Below are 27039 nucleotides of genomic sequence, written 5' to 3' on the forward strand. Positions count from 1 at the left end.
AGTAAGCTGGGATTTAATGAGTATGGCAATGGAAGCATTTGCATTTCCCAATATAATAGTAAAATTAATTAGAATGATATTTGAGGGATCAGAGACAAAAACCAAAATGGGAGGGTTCTTCTCTGATCAGTTGTGTCTGAACAGAGGAGGCAAGTAGGGGGTGTCCTCTTCCCCCTTTATTTGTATTATATTTAGGACAACTGGCAAAGAAAATAGAGACTCAGAAATTCAAGGATATAATTGGTACATTGTTCAAGAAATGTTGGCATAATTGGCATTATTTGCAGATGATACTATTTTATACCTGATGGAACCAGAAAAGGACATCTCATTGTTGTGGAATATTCTGAGATAGTTCCATTTTTTTCAGAATATAAAATTAGTAAAGATAATACAAAAGCTATAGCTATAAACAGTGTACCCAGACATGAACTGGTCCAGCAATGCCCAAAATGCCTAAATTCATGGGAACATAATAAAATGAAGTGTTTAGGAGTATGGATTAAAAAGAATTCAGTTATGGCAGCTAAAGATATGTTGGAAGAGACTAAACAAATGATAATAAAATTGAGAAGCTGGGAGCTCTTGCCTATGGATATGGATAGCAAGACACAAGCAGTAAAAATGTTTTTAGTCCCTTTAGCTTTATTCACCCATGCTTTTTCAACCAGAGGAGAAGTTGTGGACAGATAGACCAACCGACAGACACACACACACACACACACACACACACACACACACACACACACACACACACACACACACACACACACACACACACACTATCGTAATAAAAATCCAATAATCTTGATGCATTCTTTTAAATGACACCAAAGCTCTAGTAACAATAAAAGTAAACTAGGTAATAAGAAACAGGTACCTTTTTTGACGTCCACTTCCTCTGACAATTCCCTGATATCACAGTTTAATTTTAAATGTTATATATAGCACTTTCTCCGACCTACTAAATCTTGCCCCAATAGCTACTTCTTCAACAGTTAAGTCTTTCAGCTTTTCCTGGTTAGGGGTCGCCACAGCGGAACTCCGGTCTGCTAATGATTGGCAGTAGATTTTTACGTGCCAATTTGCCGGGCCTGACGCACAACCTTCAATGAAGGAACGCCCATTCATGGATGTTGCCACACAGAAGATGCTCTAACTGAGAATCGAACAGGGCAATGTCTTACTGTGAGGCAACAACGCTACCGCAGCACCACCACTGCAGTTAAACTACTTCTTCAATAATATTGAGAAAAAAAACACATCTACAGTATAAAACGTTTTAATGCCAAAAATATAGTTCTCATTTGTTTATAGCCAAACCTTTCAGCTTCACTCAGAAACTCTCCTAACACCTTGCAATAGCCTTCTGCATTTCTCCCTTCATAAATCCCCTCTGTCCCTCATTGGCCAAGTTTGGTATAAGCTCTTCTAATATATTAAGCAGTACAATAAATACAAATTTAGCATCTAAACTGGTTAAGTATATTGGATGATAATTCTTTGGATTTATTTAATCCCCTCCTTAGAAATTAATACAACCCTTGCTAATAAAGGAATCTGGAAACTTACCCACCTTAGTGACCTCACATAAGGATGGGCACAAATCCATTCCAGGAACTCTTATGAGTTAATCTTTTCAATTACCCAATTACTTCTTCAGTTTCATACATCTCAGTTTCTCTTTTTAGCCATTTTCTGTCTTTTCTCCGAAAGAGTTCTCCTGCTAGTACCTTAGACCTTTCTTTCCTCATGTACCACCCCCTTGGTCTTCTTCTCTCCCTCTCTCTCTCTCTCTGCCCCCCACTTTTCTTTCTCTCTATATATATATATGTATATAAGTATACACACACACACACACACACACACACACACACACACACAATTCTTCCAATATCTTGTTCATCCCTGCTGTATTACTGACCATCTCTGTGCTGCTTTTTCTCAGTTCCACAATTTGCCCCCCTAATTTTTTCTCCTTCAGCTCCAGTGCCAAAAACTTTCCCAATTTGTCCTCTAGTACACAATACAAACCTTCAAAGTTCATCCTATCTCTTTCTACTTTCATTTTTACTATCTCCGTTATCTTTATCTGAATCCAATAGACTAATAAAACACTCCATCCCTGATGCCCTTTCTTTCCTGTCTACCTATATTTGAAGAACCTTCAATTTCTTGCAATCATCTCCTGTTCCACTGTTCCCCAGCATCCTTCTTCCTCAATAAGTTCTCCTTCAAGGCACATTTAATTGCATCCAACTAGACATAATTCCTTCCCCTCTCCTATATCCTGTTAAATTTATAAATGTCCGCTACTTTTGATTCCACTCTTTTTCTATCCACTGCAATCAAAATCCATGATTTCTGTATCAACCATTTATCTTGTTCCGTATTATGCTACCCTTTTATCAACAGTATTACATGTACCTGATTTGTTAAACTTCTTGCCAATTTATACACCAACTATGTCCAGTCTTACCTCTCTCCAATTTTTTTTCATCCAATGTCATTGCCACTGTCACTCATCTAGCTGTCTCATCCTACTTAACAAAGTTAAGCAGTACAATCAGTCATTTCTTTATCATTGTCAAAAACTCCTTGCTTTGTTTCTTCTTGTGACACCACTGAACTTCAACAACAGAAATATATTTCTTCCCATTTGAAATGTATCTTCTTTTTTGGTTTGGTCTTTTGTGAAAAATAGAATTTCTTGTCAATCTCTTTTATTGACTAGTAGACAACCCTCCCTACATTCCATGAAATAAAATAATTGGCTGACCTCCTCCCACTCACCCTCCTCCTGCCTCCCTACTCATTGGCTTCAACTCTCCTCATTTACCCAGGATAGGAAATAATTGCCCCTCGGACTTATTATCTGCCTACAGCTTGCAAGTTCTGCCACTGTGGTTCTCAGAGCATGCATTGCAAGTAGCCAACTTGGTTACTACCCTGCACAACTGTACTAAGAATATTCTTTTTTGGCAGCAGTCATACATTACCCTATCTTGCTATTCAAAATGAAATAAGTATGTTTGATACAAACACTCTGCATGAAAAAAATAGCTGCAGTATTGTTACGTATTCCACTATAAACACAGAGATGAACATATTACTGGTATGATAAAGCAAAATAAATATGCATCAAATGTAGATTGCTATGGATTACCCAAACCAAATAATAACCAAATAATCTCTGAATGCACAATAACAAACCTCACATTTTCAGCATTTTGTAAATTCTTCTATGTCATATTGAAGCAGTATATGCCCACTTAGGTAGTGCATGCACTGCTAATGATTGGAAATCATAAAAAGAAGGAATGTTTTCCTTCTGTCACATATATACTGTTTAAGCTATTGTTTATCATATTTAAAGTAGAATCAAACAACATACTTTTCCTTCATGCACTTATATATATATATATATATATATATATATATATATATATATATATATATATATATATATATATTATTTAAACTAATGTTTCTTTTCCTGCATGTACATATATAGTATTTTAAACCAATATTTCTTATACTTAAAGTAGAGTCTATTCTCATGCATAGACATTTCAGATACATATGTTTCCCAAACATTGTCAGATACTAACCTGCATATCAAACATCCGTGCAGTGCTCATAAATCTGCTGTTCTTTTTAAAACCTGTTAAACATCAGAAATATAATCATTTTCACAGTCATCAGAACAACAGTAGTTTATAAAACAAAATCCATTCACGAACTTTTAGACATATCCACACTTAGCATTCATATCCCTGTATCTCATTATATCACCCCCCAACACACACACACACACACACACACACACACACAAACACACACACACACACACACACACACACACACACACACACACATCTGGAAGATTTATTCAGCCTTCTTCTCATACATTCCTTTAGAGGTAGTGTTTTAAATTGTATTGCTTTTACTCCAGGTCCTCTCATTCTTCTGTAAGGCACTATTCTGAGCAGAGTCTGCAAATGAGAAAGTAGGTATAATGTTGTTTCAGGCAACTACTGTGTATAAGTAATGCAAATGAAAAAGTAGACATAACTGTCTTTCAGTCAACCATAGGACGAGCAACGTTTGTAGTAAAGTTCAGTTTGCTTAGTATTGCTACAGGCCACCCTAAACATAAATGATTACCTGTCTTCAGATTACCTTTGACATGACCAGTAATCCTCTTTTAAATGTGAGAGATCCCATTCATTGCTGCATAAAATGTAATATTCAACATTAATCAAGGAATTTTTAAACCACAAGGGAAAACAAGAACATTTAATCCAAGCATCCTCCAAGTGACAAATTAAGCTTAATTGTAATATCTGCCTTTCACTCTTTTAAAAGTAAGCAGAACATATGTGTGCTTGAAATATCCTTACCTCTCTTTGAAAAGGAAATAAAATGCCCTGGGTCATACACTGGCCGCACAGTATCCATCTCAAGTCTTCAATTCTGGTTTAATTTGTTGCTTTCAATATAGGTGAAAACTTTGATTTGATTTCTGGAGCCAGCCTCACGTTAGTAAGATCCTATTTGCTATTCAGTGTGAAGGTTATTTTTTTCTTCTAATTTTTCTTCCTCAGAGATCTGGCAGACCTATTCTGTTTCAAAGGCCTTTGAGACTGGTCCATCGGTATACCTTCTTCTCTAGACATGAAACTAACATGGTCAGCCTAAAGACTCAAAGTCAGCTCTTCCCATCTCTTTTTCTGACATGTCATGCAGTTTCACATTTATCTGGTGCCTCGATGACTGCTACATGGAACACCAAATACTCCTGATAAATTCTGAGCAGTCACCTGCTTTGTCCTTCTAGAGTCAGTCTTCATTGGTGGGTCCTCTCTCAATACCATGGATGAAAGGGCTAGAGCTTGTCTTCCTTCCTCCAGTTTAACTTATGCACAACTTAAACCATGCTGCAAGCTATAACAGATAGTATTTTCTGTGGCCAGAAGTTTTATGAACAGAGACCAATTATCCATGATGGAATCCTTCATCTGGACCCAAAATACAACCACCAGGGTTAATAATGCACTGACAATAAAACAGAATGATTCCTTGTCTCTATTCTGACGGCTGCATAAGTTGGTCTACCTATGAACAAATCTTGTCGATCAACTTTAATGTCATGGAGGAAATCTGCATAATTAATGAACCATTATTTAGTCAAAAAAATGTAGTTTAATCTAACCTGGCATGGCTTAAGATCATTCTGTTATATTTCTTAGTCAATGTATTCTATCATCCAGTCCACATTTGTGACAGTATTACCAGCTGGCAAAATATTATTTTGGAAAAAACTGTATAAATTCTGGCTGCTGATTGCTTCATAAAAGCTGCACTACTTGTGTTATCTCTCCTTGTTCTAGTTTCCATACTGTTTAATTTTACTTCAGGAAGTCACATTTTCGTTTCTGAGCTTCTACGCTGACAATATGACATTGTTGCTTCTGTGTAGATGTTTATTGTTGCTGTTTCACTTGTGATTTGAATGTGGCCTGTTTTTTTTATTTCAAGGAAAACAGTATTGTTTGTTGGGTGTTTGCTGAACTGGGCAGTTGGTGCAGAGGATTAAGGTTCTCAGTTGTTAATGGGCTGCTTCCAACATTCCAGAGTTTGATTCTTTCCACTTCCATTTACCTCCTGTAAGATTCTAAGGAAGGCACTTAACTAGAAAGAGCTCTTGGGTTTTCCCTGAAAAGAGACACTTGTATCACATGGGCTTTTCTTGTTAACAAATAAAAAAAAAATCCCCAGCCATTTTTGCATCACCTGTGTCTCATTGGTAACAGATGTCAACATTTGTTGCAGTTTTCTTCATCAGTTACCTGTTCTTCAAATCTGTGGTTTACACCTGAGTTAGCTGCACCTTAGTTCCCTTCATCTTTCTTCACTTTGCTACCAAAGAGCTCTGTGTATTATTCTAGAACAGGAAACTAGGTAAGGGCTGTGAAAAATTATTCCTCCATGTTGGGATGTAATGGTTATAGCAGGTACATTGGAGCAAAACTTGCTCCTCACCACTGACCTCTGGTCATCATCATCTAGCTGATGATTGTGAGACTGGATGCTTGATATCACAGACTCTCCAGTTTCTATCACAGAGGAGGACAAGAAGCATAATCTCTGATAAACCAAATAGTTAAAACTAGATATCCTGGAGGATTCTGAAGAACTGTTTTTCATCACAACTTTTGCAATCTCACTTAGTCGCTTTGTCACACAAAATGAACCAAACCAAGAACCACAAAAGGCTGGCAGCTCAGGCAATGAAGGAACACATAGGAAAATACTTAAAACCATTTACTGTTAGCACTTTCGTTTAGAGTAATCTCCAAACTTCTTCAGACAGAATAATTAAAAATCACATCCAATTTATACATGCCATCAACAGAACTCAAAGTCCAGGAACCAATGAAATAAAATATATATGCCGTAAGCATATTAACCATTTGTTGACTGGACAAAAAACATGTCACTTTATTGGTATAGCTGCTGTTTTAATTAACAAGTATATTACCTGTCAAACACCTTTAATTTTAAAAGACTTGAAATATAAATTGTTTCATTCAAACTAGGGGGAGAACTGGCATTTAAATATACTTGCTACCAGGTTTCCTTTTGTTCTAAAAAATTTTCCAAGGACCATCCCAGGAGTTCCTTTTAAGCTCATGCACCACTGCAAATTTGAAGGTATGTGCAGGATACACCTTCAAATGCCTAAAAAATGCACTGGATTCCTTCTTTGGGGAAATTTCATAAAAGTGCTTATATATTCTTTGGGCTAATTTACGTTGCGTCTTGCCCACATAGAAAGCAGGACCTCTCCTATACACAATATTAGGTCATTGCCCCAATACATCAACTAAGCCAACATCACTCTTAATAATACTCCCTATATTATTTAATAAATTAAATAAATTATAATGATAATTGAATCAGAAATTTTAGACTCAACCTTATCAACAGGGAAATCAGAGACAGTGGCAGAACCAGAGGAATAGAACTAACAGTTACAGGGCTCAGAGGTGACTGTAAATGAACCTTTTACTACCGTTTCAATACAGCACGAGACTTTAGAATTTATAATTAAAGTTTCATTAATTTGGCCTCAGCCCATGCTGAGTTTTTTAGTAAAAGTTTTTAGTAAGGGTTATACCTTTGTTCCTAGTAAACCAGTGGATATGGTGCAGCTTTTGTGTGATTTAAAAATAATATATTTGCAATTTAAATCTGTGTACTATATATAGGGATGGAGTCATTAGTGGGGCAACAAATAGTGAGGCTGTTCATATTCCTAGTGTTTTTAATCCTGAAACAAATCATGTTTTAAAAATATTTAAGAAAGTATGTGAAATTGATTTCAGGTACTAATTTGAATTATAGCAAGTGGTTGGATAACATGTCTCCTGTGGAGAGAGACTTAATAAATGATTTAAAGTCCCACAATGACTTGAGGTATATGCAACCTGATAAAGGGGGTGGGGGTGGGTTGGTAATAATGTAATATGATGATTATGCCCAGAGAATGTTTCAATTATTGTATGGTGAAACCTATATGGAAGCATCACTAAATGAAGTTCATGTAGCACATCAAAGAGTTGATTGGGAGTTGCTTGATATGTTAACTCAAGATCAGATTTCTGTTGCAGAATACAATTATATATCTACCATGAGCCCTAAGATTCCTGTTATCTGTGGCATGCCAAAGATACACAAGAACCTGAGTGACCCTCCCTTACTACCAGTCATGGATTCGGTTTGGTCTACAACCAGCTATAATGCTTGCTTTCTGGATAAACAGTTGAAACCCTATGTACTAAAAATTCCTTATTTATGCCATGATTTCTGGCAGTTTCTGTGTAATGAGATTTTACCATTCCAAGATGGCATCTTTATAACTATTGATGTTAAACATTTATTTAGTTGTAATCCACATCAAATAGGTATGGAATGGCTTTCTTTATTCCTATTTGAGGAGTTGGGGCTTAGCCAATACAAAATTAATACATTTTGCCAGCTAATGGAATTAGTACTGGATTTTAATTATATTTACTTTGAAGGACACTTTTTCAAGTAACTCAAAGGAGTGACAATGGGGTCTGCACGTGGCCCTCTTTTTGCCAATGTCATCATGGCTTGGTGGGAGAGATGTTACCTATACTCCAGTCCTTATTATCAGCATGTATCTATGTATGTTAGATATCTTGATGTCCACTTTATTGCTTGAAAGGGTCCAATTACTATTATATTCAAGTTTATTGAATATATTAGTCAAACAACTGATTTTTTGAAATTTACACATACTATCAGTTTGGACCAGATAGGTTACTTAGACGTGATGATTTCTAAACGTGAGGACAGATTGGGACTTAAGTCAACAATACATAGAAAATCCACTTTTTCTAATAGTTACTTACATTTTTCTAGTAGCCATCCCTTGGATGTTAAACGAGGTGTTGTCAAAGGACAAATGGTGAGGGCAACACGTATGGTATCTGACTATAATGATTTTCTAAATGAATGTGCTTTTATTGCTAATATGCTTCTGAATAGCAGATCCCCTCACCATTTTGTGACTAGAATACAGAAAGAGGTAATCAAAAAATGGGATAGTGGTATGTATGTTCCCCTATTGCTAGGAGGTAATGTAGGTTCCACTGTTGGTGTAGTAAGGTCCTTCAGTCATAATAATCCCTACATTGGAGATGACATGCATCCAGATATAGGGGATTGTGGTCCATCCAATGTAAGTGGCTCCAAGGATAAGGTTTGCCCCTTTGTCACCACATATAATAGTAATAGTTACATTATTTCTGATATCTTAAATAAAAACTGGAATATTATTAAGAGTGATGCTGACTTAGTTGATGTATTGGGGCAATAACTTAATATTGTGTATAGGATAGGTCCAAATATAAAAAAATATCCTGGAAAGGGAGAATCAAATTGTGGAAAATGGGAAAATGAGTCCATGTGGGATGTGTCACCAATGCAGTCATGTATTTTCTGGTTCACATTTTGAAGTAGGCAACGAGAAAATCAATATAAGAGGTAGGTATATTTGCTATACACAAGCTGGGGTTTACATTGTATTTTGCCTACATTGTCCTGCTTTTTATGTGGGCAAGATGCAATGTAAATTAGCCCAAGGAATATATGAACACTTTTATGAGATTTTCCAAAAGAAGGAATCCAATGCATCATGTAGGCATTTGAAGGTGTATCCTGCACATACTTTTAAATGTGCAGTGGTGCATCAGTTTAAAAGGGTCTCCTTGGGTGGTCCTTGGAAAGCTTTTTTAGAACAAAAGGAAACCTGGTGGCAAGTATATTTAAATGCCAGTTCTCTCCCTGATTTGAATGAAACAATTTCTCTTTCGAGTCTTTTAAAATTAAAGGTGTTTGACAGGTAATATACATGCTAATTGAAACAGCAACTATACCAATAAAGAGACATGTTTTTTGTCCAGTCAACAAATGGTTAATATGCTCAGGGCATATATATATTGTTTCATTGGTTCCTAGACTCTGAATTCTGCTGATGCCATGTATAAATTGGATGTGGTTTTTAATTATTCTATCTGAAGAAGTTTGGAGGTTACTCTAAATGAAAGAACTAACAATAAATGGTTTTAAGTATTTTTCCTGTGTGTTCCTTCGTTGCCTGTGCTGCCAGACGTTTGTGGTTCGTAGTCCCTTTGTTGTTGCTATATATGTATATATTTTCTCCCAGAAAAAAATACTTTTTGGGGAGAATATATGACAGCTCAGTGATGTCAGAGACATTGTTTGAAATGGCATACCGTCTATAGGGTTCACTTCTGTGTTACCCCTCTTCATTTTCAGTCACATGTTTAACTCACCTCTTATTGCAGATGTCATACCTTTAGCTCAGTCTTTCTCAGATTGTGAATAACTGTAATAAGGGAAGACAAAGAGCTTTGTTAAAATGTGACCAAATATTCCTTCTTGTGTTTAGACATGGACTTCTTCAAAAGTAAGTTTTGAATCCTTTTTTCCTTTAGCATATTCACATCTGAGCTTATATTTGTACATAACAAATTGAGAGTTTTTGCAAATGATGCTAAATGATAAGTAGTGGTAGACATGGAAGAAAATGCTTCCCCGTAGAATCATACAGTATCTGTAACACCCTTGACATCTATACGATGGATGCCACTTCCAAAAGGTGATTCTCAGAAGATCATTAATATTTGAAAATGTGCATGCTGATTGGACAAACCAGTCAGTGTGCCCATTGTAAATCCAGCATCACCCATTGGAATACATCAGGGTGGCTTTACTTATTATAAACAAAGGCTTGGGTCATCAAGTCCTCCACTCAGAAAACCAGAAAACAAGATGACCATCCTTAAATACTGACTAAAAAAAAAATGAAAAAAACATGAAAAAAAATCCTAATCCCCACCAGGGATTTGGGAATACTACACACATATATATATATATATATATATATATATATATATATATATATATATATATATATATAAATATATATATAAATATATATATATATACATATACATACATACATACATACATATACAGTATGTACATATATGTGTGTGTGTGTGTGTGTGTGTGTGTGTGTGTGTGTGTGTGTGTGTGTGTCTGTGTTTTTCTAATAATGACACTGTTTAACAGCAGTAATGCATTCAAGTCTGTGTGTATGTGTGTGTGGGGGGGAGGGGGTTAATGCTTGTATGGCCTACTAAGCTGATCAGTTGGATTTCATCTTCATGATCAAATCATACCATCATACCACCATAAATCCAGCATTACTCACACTCAGTTGTGCATTATTACCTAAATAGTTAATGAGAAAGACCATAAATCATTCCCTCTATAAGTGCCAGTTTACTACTTTATTCCCATGAAGACAGTAAAGATAAATTTATGTAACTGTGACAAAGCAATGGGAATCAGTATGACAGATGGCAGGAAATGCCTTTCTTGATGCTCTGATCTTTGTCCATTTAATTTCTGAGACATTTTAGTGTCATACTAGTTTGCTTAAAGCTGAATCAGTCTAAATCATTTCATTGCAATCTACACAATATTTCCCATGATGCAATGCACAAATGACTGTGCATAGAGTAGCTCCTGTCTAGAATTTATCTATGCAACCTCTGCCGTTTAGTATAACTGTATTATTATAACTGCTTTGGGGCTTACTTCATCCCTGCAATTCCCCTTTTATTTTATTATGATCTTCTTATTTGACAAATGAGTGCTATAGAATTCTAGACTAGTTCTTCTGTTAACTAAGAGTTATTTACAACACACTGGTAACAACCAAAAGGCTTAAACCTATGGATGTATATTTTGCAGGGATCATTACTGAAGGCACCAAGACACCTCTTTTGCTCTGTATTTATTTTCAGTTGCACTAGTCTGAATGATCTTATGGCAGGCTCTCTGAATTTCCAGTATGACTTTTAATCATGCAGATGGGGTTTATGGGAAGCAAGTGAAAGATGGAAGATTTAAGCCTGATTTAAGACAGTACTTTTTTACTGAGAGAGTGGTGAGTACATGGAAATTCCTGTCAGACAATCTGACACAGTGAGGTTCACAGAGGAAATCAGTAGAACCTGTAATGGTTGGTGGATAGGAAGGCAAAAGGAAATGATCAGACGGATAAGATCAAGCTGCGACAAGGGTTACGACTAATTAAGTAATTCATCATCCTCCCTTGGTTTCTTCACAGCTGCGCATTCATATATCTCGATTGGGGCTACCTTTCTTTATTTTTTAAGTCACCCATTTATCTTTTTCACATTACCTCACACTTAACACATTGATTTGTGCCTTTTCTTTATCAAAATGTGGATTATCATTCTTCACTTTTTTAATCAGCAATGCTCTCCTCAGTAAAGCAGAAAGTATTGTTACTTTAAGTAGTTAGGATGGCAGGAGCTAATAGAATGTAACTGTACACGACTACAGATAGATATAATAAAATACAACAGCACAACACAGCTTGTAGTTTTGTTTTTTTATACTTTCATGTCATGCAATGTGATACAAGAAATTCCTGGACCCATCCATTCTTCCTTAAGATCCACAGATAATGTATGCATGGTTTTAATTGGACAGCTGCCTCCTATGGAGCCATTCTTTATTAAACAGTAGCAGTGGAAGTGGCCCTAAGGTATGTTCATTCGCATGCTTCTTCATAAAGTAGCTGAAGTAAAATTTAATTAAACTAAAGGAAAACACGAACAGCTTTTCGAAGAGTCTGAATAGTGCCCTGTCTTTCTTCTGCAAGGTGAACTAAATTAGCATAAGCCAAGGTCTTCAATGAAAATTACCATCTGTCACCAATTAAGTATGGAAAATGCAAGATTCTCTAATATTTTAATACTCCTAACAGTAATTCATGCTGCCATGAATAAAAGTGTTTTTTTCTTGCTTCCTGTCTTGCTGTGGTTGAAAATGTAAAGAAATTTTGCTGTTATGGCTCTCAACCATTAGCAGTAATCATCATTTGTCAGATAAGAAACCAACACACTAAACTGAATTATGTGCTTTGAATCTGTTTTCTTTTGGTGCATGATAGAATATTAAAAGTGCAGAGCTCTACTGTAATTGTGAAGTGCGCGGTCTGTTTGCCAATGTGATTTCTAAGAAGCTAAATGCTAGGCCATAGAGACCTATGCTGCAGATGGGAGTCAAGCATGTGAACTGCTAATTTGGGGACTTTTTATTCTTATCTGTTGTTCATTTTCTAGGCAATTGGGCAGGCAAAAGGGAAAGAGCAATGTGTAGTTCTGAGTGAAGAGAACACTTGAGAGGTACACAACGTCTTTTTTAGAACATAAACTTAGGCCAAAGTAAAATAAAGAAAAAACATGGTACTGCTGTTATAATAAGACAGAGAGAGTTTGAAAGAAGAAATGCTGTTATATTGTCTCAAAACAGTCTGAGGAATTATCCACAGATGCCATGACACTAAGTATTTGTTAAGAAAGCGGGCAAGTAATAAAAAAATATTAAAGACAATGAAGAGTATTTTCATGGTCTGGGAATTGTGGTGAGGGAGAGGCTTCAGAAGACAGTGAGGGATGTCCTCAGAATTAGTGACAGACTCATGTCAATCAGACTAAAGCCTAATAGTGAGGAAAATAAAGTATTTAGACAGCAGATGCAGGACCTACTAGATAAATCAGGACAACAGGAATCGGTGTTGATAATGCCTGACCTAAATGCACATATCAGAGCAGACAAAACAGGATATGAGGACTGCCTGAGTCCACATGACAGGCAACAGGAATAATGAAGAAGAGGCCATTCTAAACTTCTGTATGGCAAATCGCTTGATAGGAGTGAATACATGGTTCAGAAAGAAAGATGGTCACAAGATCATAGTGGCCAGCATGCAACTCAGGTAGACTTCCTCCTAGTAAGGAAAGGGCACTGGGATAGAATCAACAATTACAAAGTTGCCCCCAGCGAAACAGTCAGCCTACAGCATAAACCACTGGTTGACACAATCAGCTACAAGCAGTGGTCAGAGAAGGCTTTTAGGTCAACAGAGACCAGGCTGAACACCTGGAAGTTGACTGGAGAGAAAGCACAACAGTTCAAGGAATTACTCAGGGTACTAGCACCTCAAGAAGAACAGGAGATAGGTGGAGTTGAAGAAAAATATCAGTGCATCAAAACGGCATGTGTGAGGACTACAGAAAAGATATGTGATTGAGCCAGATATGGAAATAAGATACATAAGGAAAGCTGGTGGTGGAATGCAGGAGTCCAGGAAGTCATCAGAAGAAAGAAGGAGTGCAGGAAAAAGTGGGAGACAGAAAATATGGACCAGGCTAGGAAGGAATACTATTTGCCTAACAAAGAAGCTAAGAAAGCAGTTGCAATAGCAAAGAACAAGGCATCAGAGGCATTCTATGAGGTTCTAGAAAGTAAATAAGTAGACAGCAGTAAAAAACTATATCAGGTTGCAAGAATTATGTGCTTTGAATCTGTTTTCTTTTAATGCATGATAGACACTCTTCATAAGGGATCCCAGCAACAACCTGCTAACCAGTCTACAGGACATCAAAGGCAGATAAAGAAGAATTTCTAGCAGCTTCTGAATGAAAACCCCATATAATCTGTACTGCCCCAGACACAGCCTTTGATAAGATATGAGGAGGAGCCTACCATAGAAAAAAATAAGAGCAGCACTAAGGAAAATGAAGTCAGGGAAAGCAGCAGGCTCCAATGAGGTCACAGCACATAGGATAAAGCTGCTGGATGAGATAGGAGAGAAATGGCTCCTGAGGGTACTCATAGCAGTGTGGAGAGAAAGGCATATCCCAGATGACAGGAAAATAGGGAAACGAGTGCCAGTGTTGAAGAACAATGGGGACATTCACAACTGCGAGCAGTACAGAGACATCAGATTCCTGTCACATTGCATGAAAGTTCTGGAGAGGGTGATTAATAAATGAATATGCAGAGCAGTAGAATGTAAGATGGGATATGAGCAGTTTGGATTCACATTAGGATGCAGCATAACTGACCCAATATTTGCAGTGAGACAGATAGTTGAGAAGAAGCTAGAGATGAGAAAAGAGTCCAACTGGGCATTCATAGACTTGGAGAAAGCATATCACAAGTTCTGAGGTGGTTCGAAGTCCTAGAAACTTTGGTAGAATTAGTGCAAGCTATGTACAAGGACCCAATGACTAAAGTATGAACAGTGTTTGGTCTCACAGAGGGGTTCCTAGTAGGAGTGGATGTGCAGCAGATTTCAGCTTCAAGTCCACTGCTGTTTATACTGGTGATGGATTACATTAGCAAACAGGTCAGGGGTGACAGAGCAACAAAATTGCCGTATGCAAACAATGTGGCATTACAAGTAGACTCTGAGCAAGAACTTCAGCAAAGGATAGAGGACTGTAAGATAAGACAGTTGTAATGGCAACAAATGGGGGAAATCAGAAGAAGCAGAGAAATGATAAAGAAGAGAAAATAATGGAGCAGGTTAACAGTTTCAAGTATCTGGGAGGGGTATTTCAGGAGAAGATAAGTCTGAATGAGGAAGTCAAAGCTAGAATCAGATCATAGTCTTCAAAGTTGGGGGTAATTTTGTGTGTGTGTGTGTGTGTGTGTGTGTGTGTGTGTGTGTGTGTGTGTGTGTGTGTGTGTGTGTGTGTTTGTGCTTCCACAAACACACTGATCCCCAACCTCAATATATGGTGCTTCTTGGGAGTCCAAAGTGCCCAGTATCAGTTAAATTCTTGGTGCAGTTGTTCCTGACTTACACTAGGTCATCAGAACAGTAGACTATGCCATCTCCCACCATTGGACGGGTAAAATATCCTTCACTGCTGACACCCATTCCACTGGGGAGCTTCACTTTTGCCTTGGGATCAACAAACTAAATAGGATTGAAAGACCACATTCTTCATCAGTCAGCATCACAAAGTCGGTTCATAGTCACTAAACACTTTCCAGACAGCGCCACTTCACAGATAACAAAAAACAAATTACATTTTTAAAATGTCCTCATTGATATAGGCAATCTACTGTCCATGGCACAAACTCCCTTAGTCTTAATAACCCAGCATTTACTTAAAACATCAAACTGTGGTGGGTTCTTAGAAATTTCTCTTACAGATTGATTGAAGGTAATTTTAACAGTGTCCAAATTATTTCAGTAATTTGCTGCAAAATGCTTATATATTTGCATATTTTACATTATAAGAATAAGAGCACAAATAGGGGATTGTGTGATTAATCACATGAATCAGTCCCACCAGTGTGTACAAGCTCCAATTTCCCTGCAATTTCCACAGATTTTTTTTTGTAAAATCAGTATGGCATCAACAATTGTACCTTCTACATCAGTACTGTCTCACTGCTCTCTCTGTCCCACACCACCTTCTCTCTCTCTCTCTCTGTATATATATATATATATATATATATATATATATATATATATATATATCTGTGTCTCTCTCTCTACTCCCTCTCTCTTTGTTTTAATTTCCACAAAACTCAGCGTTTTTGAAGCCATGGCAAGTGTGAACCCCAGTTCAAATTCAAAACACAGATGAAGTCCATACCATCAGTATTGCTTTGGTCACTGATGTTTGCCAACAGTGTTCTCTTCAACGCGTGAAACACTTACTGGAAACTCTGCCAGAGAATCTCTTCACCATAGAGGTGCCTTAGTTGGATTGCTGTATAGTGTTTTTTATCATGCTTAATTTGTTTTTTTTGCTAGGTTATGAATCTGTTGGTAGCTTTGAAGGGTTGCTTGGTCCTTGGTGAGCGGATGATGGTGCCATGTTATGTCTCTTTGTTTAAGAAGCAGTTTAGTGTCAGCAGAATAACAAGAGATGGATCTAGCTTTTATGTGATTCCTCCTAAGGGGGGCTAGGCTATTTAGTATGGTGAAGAATTTATCATTGAAATACTGAACTGCTTGGCTTAGTTGGAGGTGTTTTAAGGGGAACCAGTTGAAGAAGTGTAATAAAGGTTTTAGGAGCAAGGATTTTTTTTATTCTTGATTTGTTTGCATAAGGTGCCTTTAGGGGTACAAGTGCATCATCTTATTAGGTAGGTGGGCAAGTGATTGCTTAGGCAGTTTAGAAGACAGCCTGACTGATAACAGTTGCAGATTGTATTTGTAAGAATCCAGCCTAGGATGGATTGATTATTACTGTGTTTATTGAATCTACTTGGATTTTGTATTAATTGAGTGAAACCATGGAGGTTGATAAAGTTAGAGGGATTATTAGATGAGAACGTATGCCAGTCTAGGTTGAGGTCTCCCATTATGATGGTTACCTGGCTAAGAGTTAAGGACTACCAGCTGAGGAGATCTTCAATAATAATTGTATTATTGCCTGGGGGGATGCAGATGGCAATAATAATCATGTGCTTGTTAGTATTTATTTGATGGTGTCCAAAACAGAAAATAGGCACTCTGGAAGGACATCTAACACTCAGCCCAAGTAGAATAATAGTTTGGACAATACACTGCACAAATCACAGTGTTGGATGTCCTTCCAGAGTGCTTATTTTCTGTTTTGGATTAATTTTGGATTTTTTGACACTTTTTCTTGTGGACTTGTTGCAGCATTTATTTGAAGGTGGGTGATTATTATTTCTACATTTTAAATGTCTGGGGTCTGATAGCTAGTCGTTCAAGTTTGACATTATTTTTGTGTAAAATTATCATGCCACCACCACTTTTATGGATCATATCTTGTCTTTGGATATTATAGCCTTGGGTTAAAATTTTGTGATCTTATATGTGTGGTTTTAGCCATGTTTCTGTTAAAATGGAAATATCTGGTGAGTATCGATCATCGGTTGCATGAAATTTGTGGATTTTGTTATGTATGCTTCTTAGATTCATGCTTAGAATTAAAAGATCAGAGGTACTACGTCAGAAATAGTTTATGTTAGGAGAGAGTGGTGTACCAGAGTGCAGGCATTACATTTATGGGATGGAGGACCTGGGTTGGGATGTATATCTCCACATAATATAACTTGGGTAGTTGTGGCTGGTATAGATGCATGAGTTTACTAAGTAGTCTTGGGAATTTAATAGATGGGTTTGGGTTGTATTTTGAGTCCAGCTGTTTAAATGAGAAAAGTTCAGTGAAGGAGTTATTAAATAGTTCAGGTGAAATGGTAATACTGATGATTGTGATTGGGAGGTATACACAAATTGAGTTGATTGGAGAGTGACAAATAGTGATTTGATGATTTTGGTAGGATGTTGAAATGTAGGCGGATATAAGTAAGGGTATTATTGTAGCGAGTTGTAGTAACATGGTTTTAGACAGTTTTTATCTGGTATGTAGCAAGTAGTATTATTGCATTATATTAGGAAGCTGTAAGTGGTTGGGGTGGGTTGGATAAAATTTGGAATTAGCTTAATTAATATAGTATATAATTGTGAAACTAATTATTTGAAATGAGCTGATTGGATGAGCTTGAATGTGGGCATATAAGTGGATGAGTTTAAATCAAGGGATAGAGGGGGTGGTAGGAATTACGGGGTAGGGTAGGGGAGTGGAGTGAGGCTGAGCAGAGTGAGGGTGAATGGAGTGGGAAGTACCAGTCAGAGGTAAGGAAGAGTTAGGAGAAACAATCAGTAGGATCACCTTGCAGTTTTTGTCTTCCTTGTTATTCTTCTTCAGTCAGATATTACAAGGATAGTTTTATTTAATTTGTTGTTTAACAATATATTCAATGCTGCTACGACTTTACAAGAGAGAGATCAATAAAGGATTTTATTGAGCTAACCTTGAAAAAATGGGGGGGGTGGACACTTTCCTTGCTGCTGACCTTTGTGGTGAGCTGTGTAATTTGAAAATTTACCAAACCAAAAGACATACTCCGTAATGTCTTTAACAAGTCTTAGTTGCAGGTTTTAAGTCCTTTAAACAGTGTAGCTGGACTTCTGCAGTGAATGGAGCAAGTGGGGAGTCTAGTTAGGCCTGGTTGGCAGGATTTGCAGTTAATAAATAGGTAGGCAAAACTAATGAAAAAGAAAGAATAATGAGTTTATATGAGGAGATATCTAGAAAATGAAGTGGTGGAGGTACTTAGTTAAGTCAAAAGACAGTTTTACAATAGTAGGGGGATTATGTAGATAGGAAAAAACACAAGGGATTAAGTAGAAGCAGACACAATAAAAAAATGTAAGCAGTAGATGAGAAAACTAAAAAACAAATGTAACTAATAAACTACATTAGTAGTCAGCAAATACAGCAGCAAATCAAATAACCCTGTTACAGGACTCTGTGCACAGACTTGAGAAATATTTAATCTAGTACGATGCTCATTGCTACACCGGAGTATAACGGGTACGTATACAGCATGGACCAAATGTTTCAGTGGATTGTCAATGTGAAGAATGTGCTAGAGATAAAAAGACTAGGAGCAAGCATAGAAATTCTAAAGGTGCTTCTATTTAGTGTGGCAGGAACAGGGACTAATTAACATCTAATGTATTAGTGGATTTACCTCACTTGATTGAAATCCCATATTTTCAGATCTCACTTTGTTGCCACTCAAAATATTGAATTCCCACTTCATTGAAACAGTGGAATAATGAAGATCTTCTCAGTTACCAGTATCCAAAAAAGAAACTAAACCCAAACCACACCATACCTAACCCACCCAGGTGGGGGGCTATGCCCCCCACAACCTCCAATGTGGGAGGCTGCACCTTCCCAACTAAGTATACCAACTCCAAGATCACACTACAGTTTGGAAAAGGGCAAAATTCACTGTCTTGCATAAAAGGTTATTTACCCTGGGAAGATCTTTGTTGTTCCACTACTTCAATGAAGTGGGAGTTCGATATTTTGAGTGTCGACAAAGTGAGATTCTATAATATGGGATTTCGACAAAGTCAGGTAGACCTGTATTAATATTATACTATACTAGTTAGCTTGTAAAGTTGTCCAAAACATATACAGGGTAAAGAAAATACACAATCCAAACACTATTGTAGATATGTTTTGTAAGTTCCTGAGATGAAAAAAAGTAACTTGAGTTAACGTGTACTTCTATAATTGCAATGAGGGACAAAAATTCAGTTAACAGTGCATTTTGGCAAGCTTAAATTGTTTGCAAAAACATTAAACACAATTGTATCTCTAAATATATAATTACTTCAGCAAATGATAATTAGGAACTACAGTTGCTAGAGCTAAAATCTTAACTACTGAAATTGCAGTGGGGGAGGAGAAACAGCTAACCCTACATCTTGGCATGCATACTTATGTAGAAAAACAACCAGACAACCAAATTATCAAGCGCTTATAATAACGTCTGTAGATAGGAATCAAAAGTACCAGGCAAAATGAAATCTTTTAACAGAAAATGCAAAGGTTAGGATGATAAATGAACACTTACAGCCAAGCGCAGGATGCAAAGGATTGAGGCAGCAAGGAAAGATTTGGGGGGAAAAATGGCACCCATATCCCAGGTGGAATATATCACTTCATGTAGGCTGATTAGTTGAAAGGTTCAGTAGCACATAATGATAAACGTCACAAAAGAATGTATGTCTAGTGCCAGTGAGAGGTAAGGAATGGTTAGGAGAAATAAATCACCTTGCAGTTTTTGTCTTCCTTGTTATTCTTCTTCAGTCAGATATTACAAGGATAGTTTTATTTAATTCGTTGTTTAACAATATATTCAGTGCTGCTATGACTTTACAAGAGAGATCAGTTAAGGGTATTAATGAGCTATCATTGAAAAATGGGTGGGGGGAACACTTTTCTTGCTGCCGACCTTTGCTGTAAGCTTTGCTATTTGAAAATTTACCAAACCAACAGACATACACAGTAATGTCTTGTACAAATCTTAGTTGCAGGTTTTAAGCCATTAAACAGTGCAGCTGGACTTTTGCTGTGAACAGAGCAAGTGGGGAGTCCAATTTTGATTGCTTGGTTGCCAGGATTTGCAGTTAATAAAGAGGGAGGTGAAAACAGTATTTTCTTGAACAAGTCTTAGTTGTGCAAGTTTTAAGCCTGTAATCAGTGTAGCTGATGGTGTTTTTGAAATTTAGATGTGTTCTCTGGACACTGACAACATGTACATATGGAAATAGTTTATCATTAGTCCAATTTTAGTTTTAGTATATACACCAAAATTGTAGTTGAAAACTACTTTGATTGCATTAATGTTAAAAACTGCTAAATTTAAAACGAACTCGGATAAAGCTGGGCATTGGGTCAAAATCTCAGAAAACATCACAATCTTTATCACAGAATAAGGCTATGAGCAAATAAGCAAAGACTTCAGTAGCTTAGCAAGATAATGATGCTGAACATTTGGTTTTGGAGAAAGTGTCGTGAAAATTCATTTCAGCAACTGAAAAATTGGTAGAAAACTGGATAATTGTACATCAACAGGAAATGAGCATATTGTTGAAGTTGGGAAGATGCTGAATAATCATTCACATGTGATCAAATAGCTGTAACAAGAGAATGAGGTTTTGAGAGAACAGTATTTATATGTATTGACAGAACCAGAATTGAATAATAAACAGGGTGATGAGAAGCCACAGCTCATCAGAAAAAGAAAAATGTGAGATTGCAGTTCCAGAAAGGAAATGTAGAAATAGACTGTCAAGGAATTTACAAGAAAAACTACAGCAATCAGCTGGACTGAATTTAAGTCAAACAAATATACGACGACTATGCTCCTAGATCATTCACTGAAACTCAACAAGAAGGACATATATTGGTTTATCACAGGTTCATAGTTTGATAGGTAAGTACTAGTCTAGCTGCCATTGCAGACCATTTTAAGCTTAGCCAGTTTCCCTTTTTGTGCTGGAAATGACCTATCCCATTTGGTTATAGATTGACCTTACCCATCCCGTGGTCTACAATAATATATATTACCTCAATGAGAATAACTGGGATCATACCATATATAATTTGAGGAAACCCATGCATGATATAAAACATTTAGGGACTGCCTCTGTTCATTAGTAGTACAAGGTACAGTCTTTGGGTACATTTTCTGGTTCCCACCCATAGTTTTAAGTTGTGCTTGAATATGGACAGGGATGAACTTTGTTTTATGTGGATGGGGAATCTGTTCCGCAGCAGCTGTATCCTTCACAAGATATAACTGTCCCTCCAAACCAACCAACCATTGCAGAAGAGGTTTTGACTCCTAGACTGAGTATTTCTGATGCCCTTTGACTTGCTGATATGCAGTACATCTTTCTGTTATGGGTTGGGGGATGCCTCATATGCCAGACACAGGTAATCTCTTAGCAGTCTGTAGGATACAGAGTATAGTGACACTGCTTTGATTTGGCCCATGGAGGGCACATTGTTTAGGCCTTATATCCTTTTAGTAAAGTATCTCTGTGAGTATTCCAGCTGTTGCTTGTGTGTGAACAGATACATGCCAAATGGGGCATTATATTCAATGACTGTCCTAACCAAGGCTGAGTAAAAGGAGACAATAGCATTCCTGGATCTAGACATAATCCCTTTGTTTATAACTTAGATCTATGGATGGGAAACAGAAAGTTTACCTCTGAACTGCCCTTGTACTACTAATGCTTATGTCATTCATGGGTCCCCCCAAATTATCTATGGTATGATTCCAGTTTTTCTCATTAGGGGTAATATATAATTATCGACCATAGGATGGGTAACGCCAATATATAACCAAATGGGATAGGTTATTTTGAACACAAAAAGGGGAATTGGTTAAGCTTAAAATGGCCTGCAAGGGCAGATAGCCTAGTACCTACCTACAAACCTATGAACCTATAAGCTGTGCAGTATTGTAGGACTTTCTGACAACAGTGGAACATGTTAGTCAAAAGTTAGGTCACTGTACACATACGTTCCCAAGCCCCAAAAAATAACTGGGTAAACTCTTAGGGGTATACTATTGATATTGTAGTTTCCTGGGGTAACTGACTTCCAAAGGATACAATAATGCATTTTTTGGCATTTTGTTTCAGTCCGTGATTTTGGCACCAGTTATTTATTTGAGACAAACTTTCCTGCAGCATGGCTAAGTCATTTAGGGATTTAATGACTGCTCCTAGCTTGCCGTCATTGGTCACCTTTGTCAGCCAGAACACTTTCATATTGATTTTCACTCCAGAAAAGTAAATGCCAAATGGGAGAAATTTATGAAAAAAATAGTAAAAATAAATAATTAAGAAACCATTAGTTTTAAGGGATACTTTTTTTATCATTGTTATAGTACCCTGATAAAGTATACTAGGTTGAAGGAAACCATGTGTTTTTTTCCTAAGTGCTCAATTTTTGTATGAAGCTATACTTAAAGTTTATTTTCCTTATGGAGTAAAAACAGTTGAGGACTCCCACAAAACTTTGAAGGTCATAATGGAGAATGTACCCGCGAATGTTCAGGAGTATCAGATGACTGACAGTGTTTAAGAGGCTGCATAAATGACACATTCTCAAGATGAAAGCTTGACTGGTGAGATTGTAGGTCCTTTGAAATAGTAGCATAATTCAGTCAGTCGGAAAGACTTTACAATTTTCTGAAAACAATTGTTGCAAAGATAAAAGGCAGCACTGGGGGTGGGGGTGAAGCTAGCATAATACAGTTAGAATGGCTGGAAATTTTACTCTGATGATCTATAATGGTCTCTGTGGGATTAAAGTTGAGTGTCTACTCTGTGTAATAACTCTTCCTCCCCATAACAATACCAGCTGATGGCCAAGCTGCTAATTAAGCTGAGGTTGCCTGAGTTATAGTCAAAATTTTCTCTCTCTATGCCAATAGAGCTAGCTTTGAAGAGTAAAATTATTATGATTTACAAGATGTTACAGTGACCAGAGAATAGTATAGTTGCACCAAACTCATTGAGTTAGCACTTGACAACTTCTCAGGCATCATTATGTCTGTTAGGTTGGATTGGGGGTTTGAGTTATATAAGTTCTTTGGTAATGAATGATAATTAAAGGGGATGATGAGAAAGTTTATTTGGCAATGTAAATAGTTTAATGTTTAGCATTATTATTAACAATAGGTTTGCTAGTGACACATATGATGGTTTAATTCGTGGTAGTACAGGGCAAGTATTTAATTTTTCTCATGTTTCTTTTGTAAGGATTGAAAGGGTTTTAGGTTCATAGGTTCATAGGTAGGTACTAACCTATTGGGCCTGGGGCCTATATAAGCCTAGCCAATAAGGTAGCCTGGCTTTCGCCACCCAAGAAAATTATTTTCCTGTGCCCTGTTGAGCAGAGCCATACAGGTGATTCCCAGGGTGAATTTCCTATTTCCCATCCAATCATCAAGATGTTTTCTTGAAGAGTGTTAATGAGGAGCTTTGTTTGATATAGATAGGTAGTTTGTTCCAGAGTATGGGAAGTCTCTGGAACAGGAATCTATCCCTCCAGCATGTTCTATTTATTGTAGTGACAAGGTTTAGGTCCCTAGAGCGTGTAGCTCAAAGGGATTGGGATTTCTTTAAGTGGAGCATGTCCAACAGCTCTGGGTTTGACATAGCTTTGTATGTTAGGCAGAGATAGCCTCTGAGTAGGCAATATGCGACAAAGTAAAGCTGGAGTTTCTTGAGACTGTCTGTGTAGGGCATCTGTTTGAGGACAGTAATCCTCTTTGTGAGGTACTTCTGCGGCCTTTCCAATTGTTGTAGATGTCTTGTGAGGTACATACCAAAGGGGCGTTGTACTCTAATGAGTGATGAGTAGAGGGGAACAATGACCTCTTTTTTCCTGGATGAGAAACCTTTTGTGATGAGGTGTGCCACGTAGAAGGATTTCCTGACTACTGTGGCGATGTGATCAAAGGAGAGAATACTGTCCACCTGTGTCCCAAGGTCTCTCATCACACTTTCGGTGTTAAGTGACTACCACCTATGTGGTAGCTCATGGGTACAGAGTTTTTACCAAAGAGAATGACAATGCACTTTTTGGCATTGAGCTTGAGGCCATGGCTTTGACACCAGGCATCTGTCTCAGTGAGGCCCTTTTGTAGGATGTCCACATCGTTAAGAGTTCCTTTTTAAGCCTATTATTGACTGCAGGTCTGAAAACTCTTTGAGTCATGCTCTGAGGTGGCTATTGTCAGTTCAGAGTTGAAATCATAAATTTATATATATGAATGTAACTCAAGGATCGTATTGTGAAGGCAGACACAGGAGTAATTATAATTAACTAGACAATGAGTCTTCTCAGTTGGAATGTTAATGGCCTTATCATTCTGTGTAAAAGGAATCAGTTAATGACATACTTGAGGCCAATTAAACCATGGAATGTAACACTGCAAGTGATGTAGTTAAATCAGAAAGAACCTATGCCTCATATTAAAAGAATCTGGTTACATGGTTATGCTTCTGAATGTATAGATACAGACCAAGGAGGTAATGCTTCTATTTCCAAAGTATTGCCCCTGCCCTTGTAGGTTAAAAAAGACATTAATAGATAGTTCTAGATGGTATGTTGGTGTGAAAGCTTATTTGATGGTAATAAAGCCCTTTATTGTGTGTGCAATTTCCTCCTGATTTGATAAAATGTGAGTTTCAAAATATGATGAGGAAGATGATAGTGTTTCAAGAAGGGGATATATTATATCTGGGAGACTAGGAAACAGTAATTATTTATAACCAGGACAGTGGGGGTCCTAGGATTGTTGGAATTTGATTATAGATATGTATGGGCATTTACCAGCAAATCTGATCCTGAAATACCCTCTCTATTCAACTCCTTCTTCACCAACTCCATAGCAGAACAGACCAAGACCTTCCCTAACAATAACCCTTCCCCACAACCTATCCAATCATCCTCATCCCCTACACCACCCTCTGTCCCTAATCCTCCTCCAGTATTTGAACTTAAATCCATCTCAACCTCCCACATAACAAAATGACTCTCTAAATTAAAAACATGCTCCAGTGCCCATGACAATATCCCATCTTCCTTCCTAAAAATAACTGCAGATGGTATTGTTCTCCCCATTAGCATCTTGATAAATAGATCAATGCAGGAATCTTATGTGTCCAAATTATGGCAGGCTGCCTTTATTCTCCATAAAGGAGACAAAAACAATAACATCTCTAACTACTGCCCCATAGCTATCCTCTCCCCAATCTCAAAACTTCTGGAAAAATGCATCCACCTTCAGCTTATACCATTCCTAGCCAGTCACCAACTAATCACTCCAACCCAACACGGCTTCCAACCTGGCCATAGTACTATCACTGCCCTTCTCTCCTTCTTAGACACAATAAATCTTGCCCGTGACTCTGGAAAAATAGTATCAACATTTCTACTAGATCTGTCCAAGGCATTCGATATCATCTCCAACACCCATCTCTTGAACCATCTTTCTAACCTTAATATCTCCCAGAATACCTTATCCTGGTTCTCAAGCTACCTCTCTGACAGGTGTCAAGCTGTGAAATGGGGGAAAGCACCTCAATCTTCCTTCCTACCCCCACTGGGGTACCCCAGGGATCCATACTCGGTCCAATGCTATTCAAAATCTTTATTAATGATTTCCACAAAGCCATACCCAACACCAAAATTGTACAATATGCAGACGATTCAACTTTAGTCTGCTGTGCCTCTAACCTCTCAGAACTTCAAACAGTGACCCAAACTGCTTTCTCCACCACTGAAAACTGGATGTTCCAAAACCACCTCTCGCTAAATGCCAGTAAATCCAAAATACTATTATTCTCTCCCTCAAAAGCTTCCCCTCTTGATAAAAACTCATTCAAATTATTAGCCAAAACAACTCTAGTATAGAGGTTGTTGTCTTCGCTAAACTACTCGGAGTTACTATTGATGAACACCTAAAATTTGACACTCACATCCAGCAAAACATTAAGAAAACCCATATAAAACTTGGTATGCTATACAGAAACATCCACTTTCTCTATCCTTCCACCAGACAAACTCTCGCCTCTACCTATCTACTATCCTCACTAATGTATGGCACTCCTCTACTAACAAACTTATCTGCCTCTCTTTCCTCCAAATTGAAAGCCTGTTATAATAAGATTTCTAAATTTGCAACCAAAGCCAAATTCTCCTCCCATCATTGTACTGCCCTTCATTGGTTAAATTGGCTTGAACTCTCCAACCATCTAGACTATCTCCAAATTACTACAGCCCACAGACTAATTTTTCAACCTACTAAGTGTCCAGCACTAACCAACATCCTTCAACCTTACACCCCTCAGAGAACTCTAAGATCTACTCACCAAAACCTAATCACTGTCCGCAAACCCAATCGTCCTGCTGGTCAGCTTCTTCTATCCTTTTCCTTAGCTAAAAAAGGGAATTCTCTTCCTGCCTCTCTAAGGACTTGTGAAAACTTTGAAAACTTTAAAACTCAGATAGATTCCTACCTTTCCTCTAACATCAAATGCAACTGCACTCTCCCCACCTAGCCTAATAAGCAATCCACCCCTTAAACTCCTGACTAACTCTTTGTGCAAGCTAACCTAGCATAAATGTACATATTGTAAATAACATA

At 37.4% G+C, this 27039-nt stretch overlaps 1 long non-coding RNA gene across 1 annotated transcript in view; it reads right to left on the reverse strand.

The window, feature by feature from the left end:
- Nucleotides 1–27039, reverse strand: part of LOC122793994 — a 139686-nt gene that overhangs the window by 48296 nt on the left and 64351 nt on the right. The window contains exon 2 of the long non-coding RNA XR_006363600.1: nt 3612–3664. This is a non-coding gene — a long non-coding RNA (uncharacterized LOC122793994). The remainder of the gene's footprint in view (nt 1–3611; nt 3665–27039) is intronic.

This window comes from Protopterus annectens, chromosome 2.part1 (genome assembly GCF_019279795.1).
Source record: "Protopterus annectens isolate FY-2018-M chromosome 2.part1, PAN1.0, whole genome shotgun sequence".
In the NCBI taxonomy this organism is placed as follows: domain Eukaryota; kingdom Metazoa; phylum Chordata; order Ceratodontiformes; family Protopteridae; genus Protopterus; species Protopterus annectens.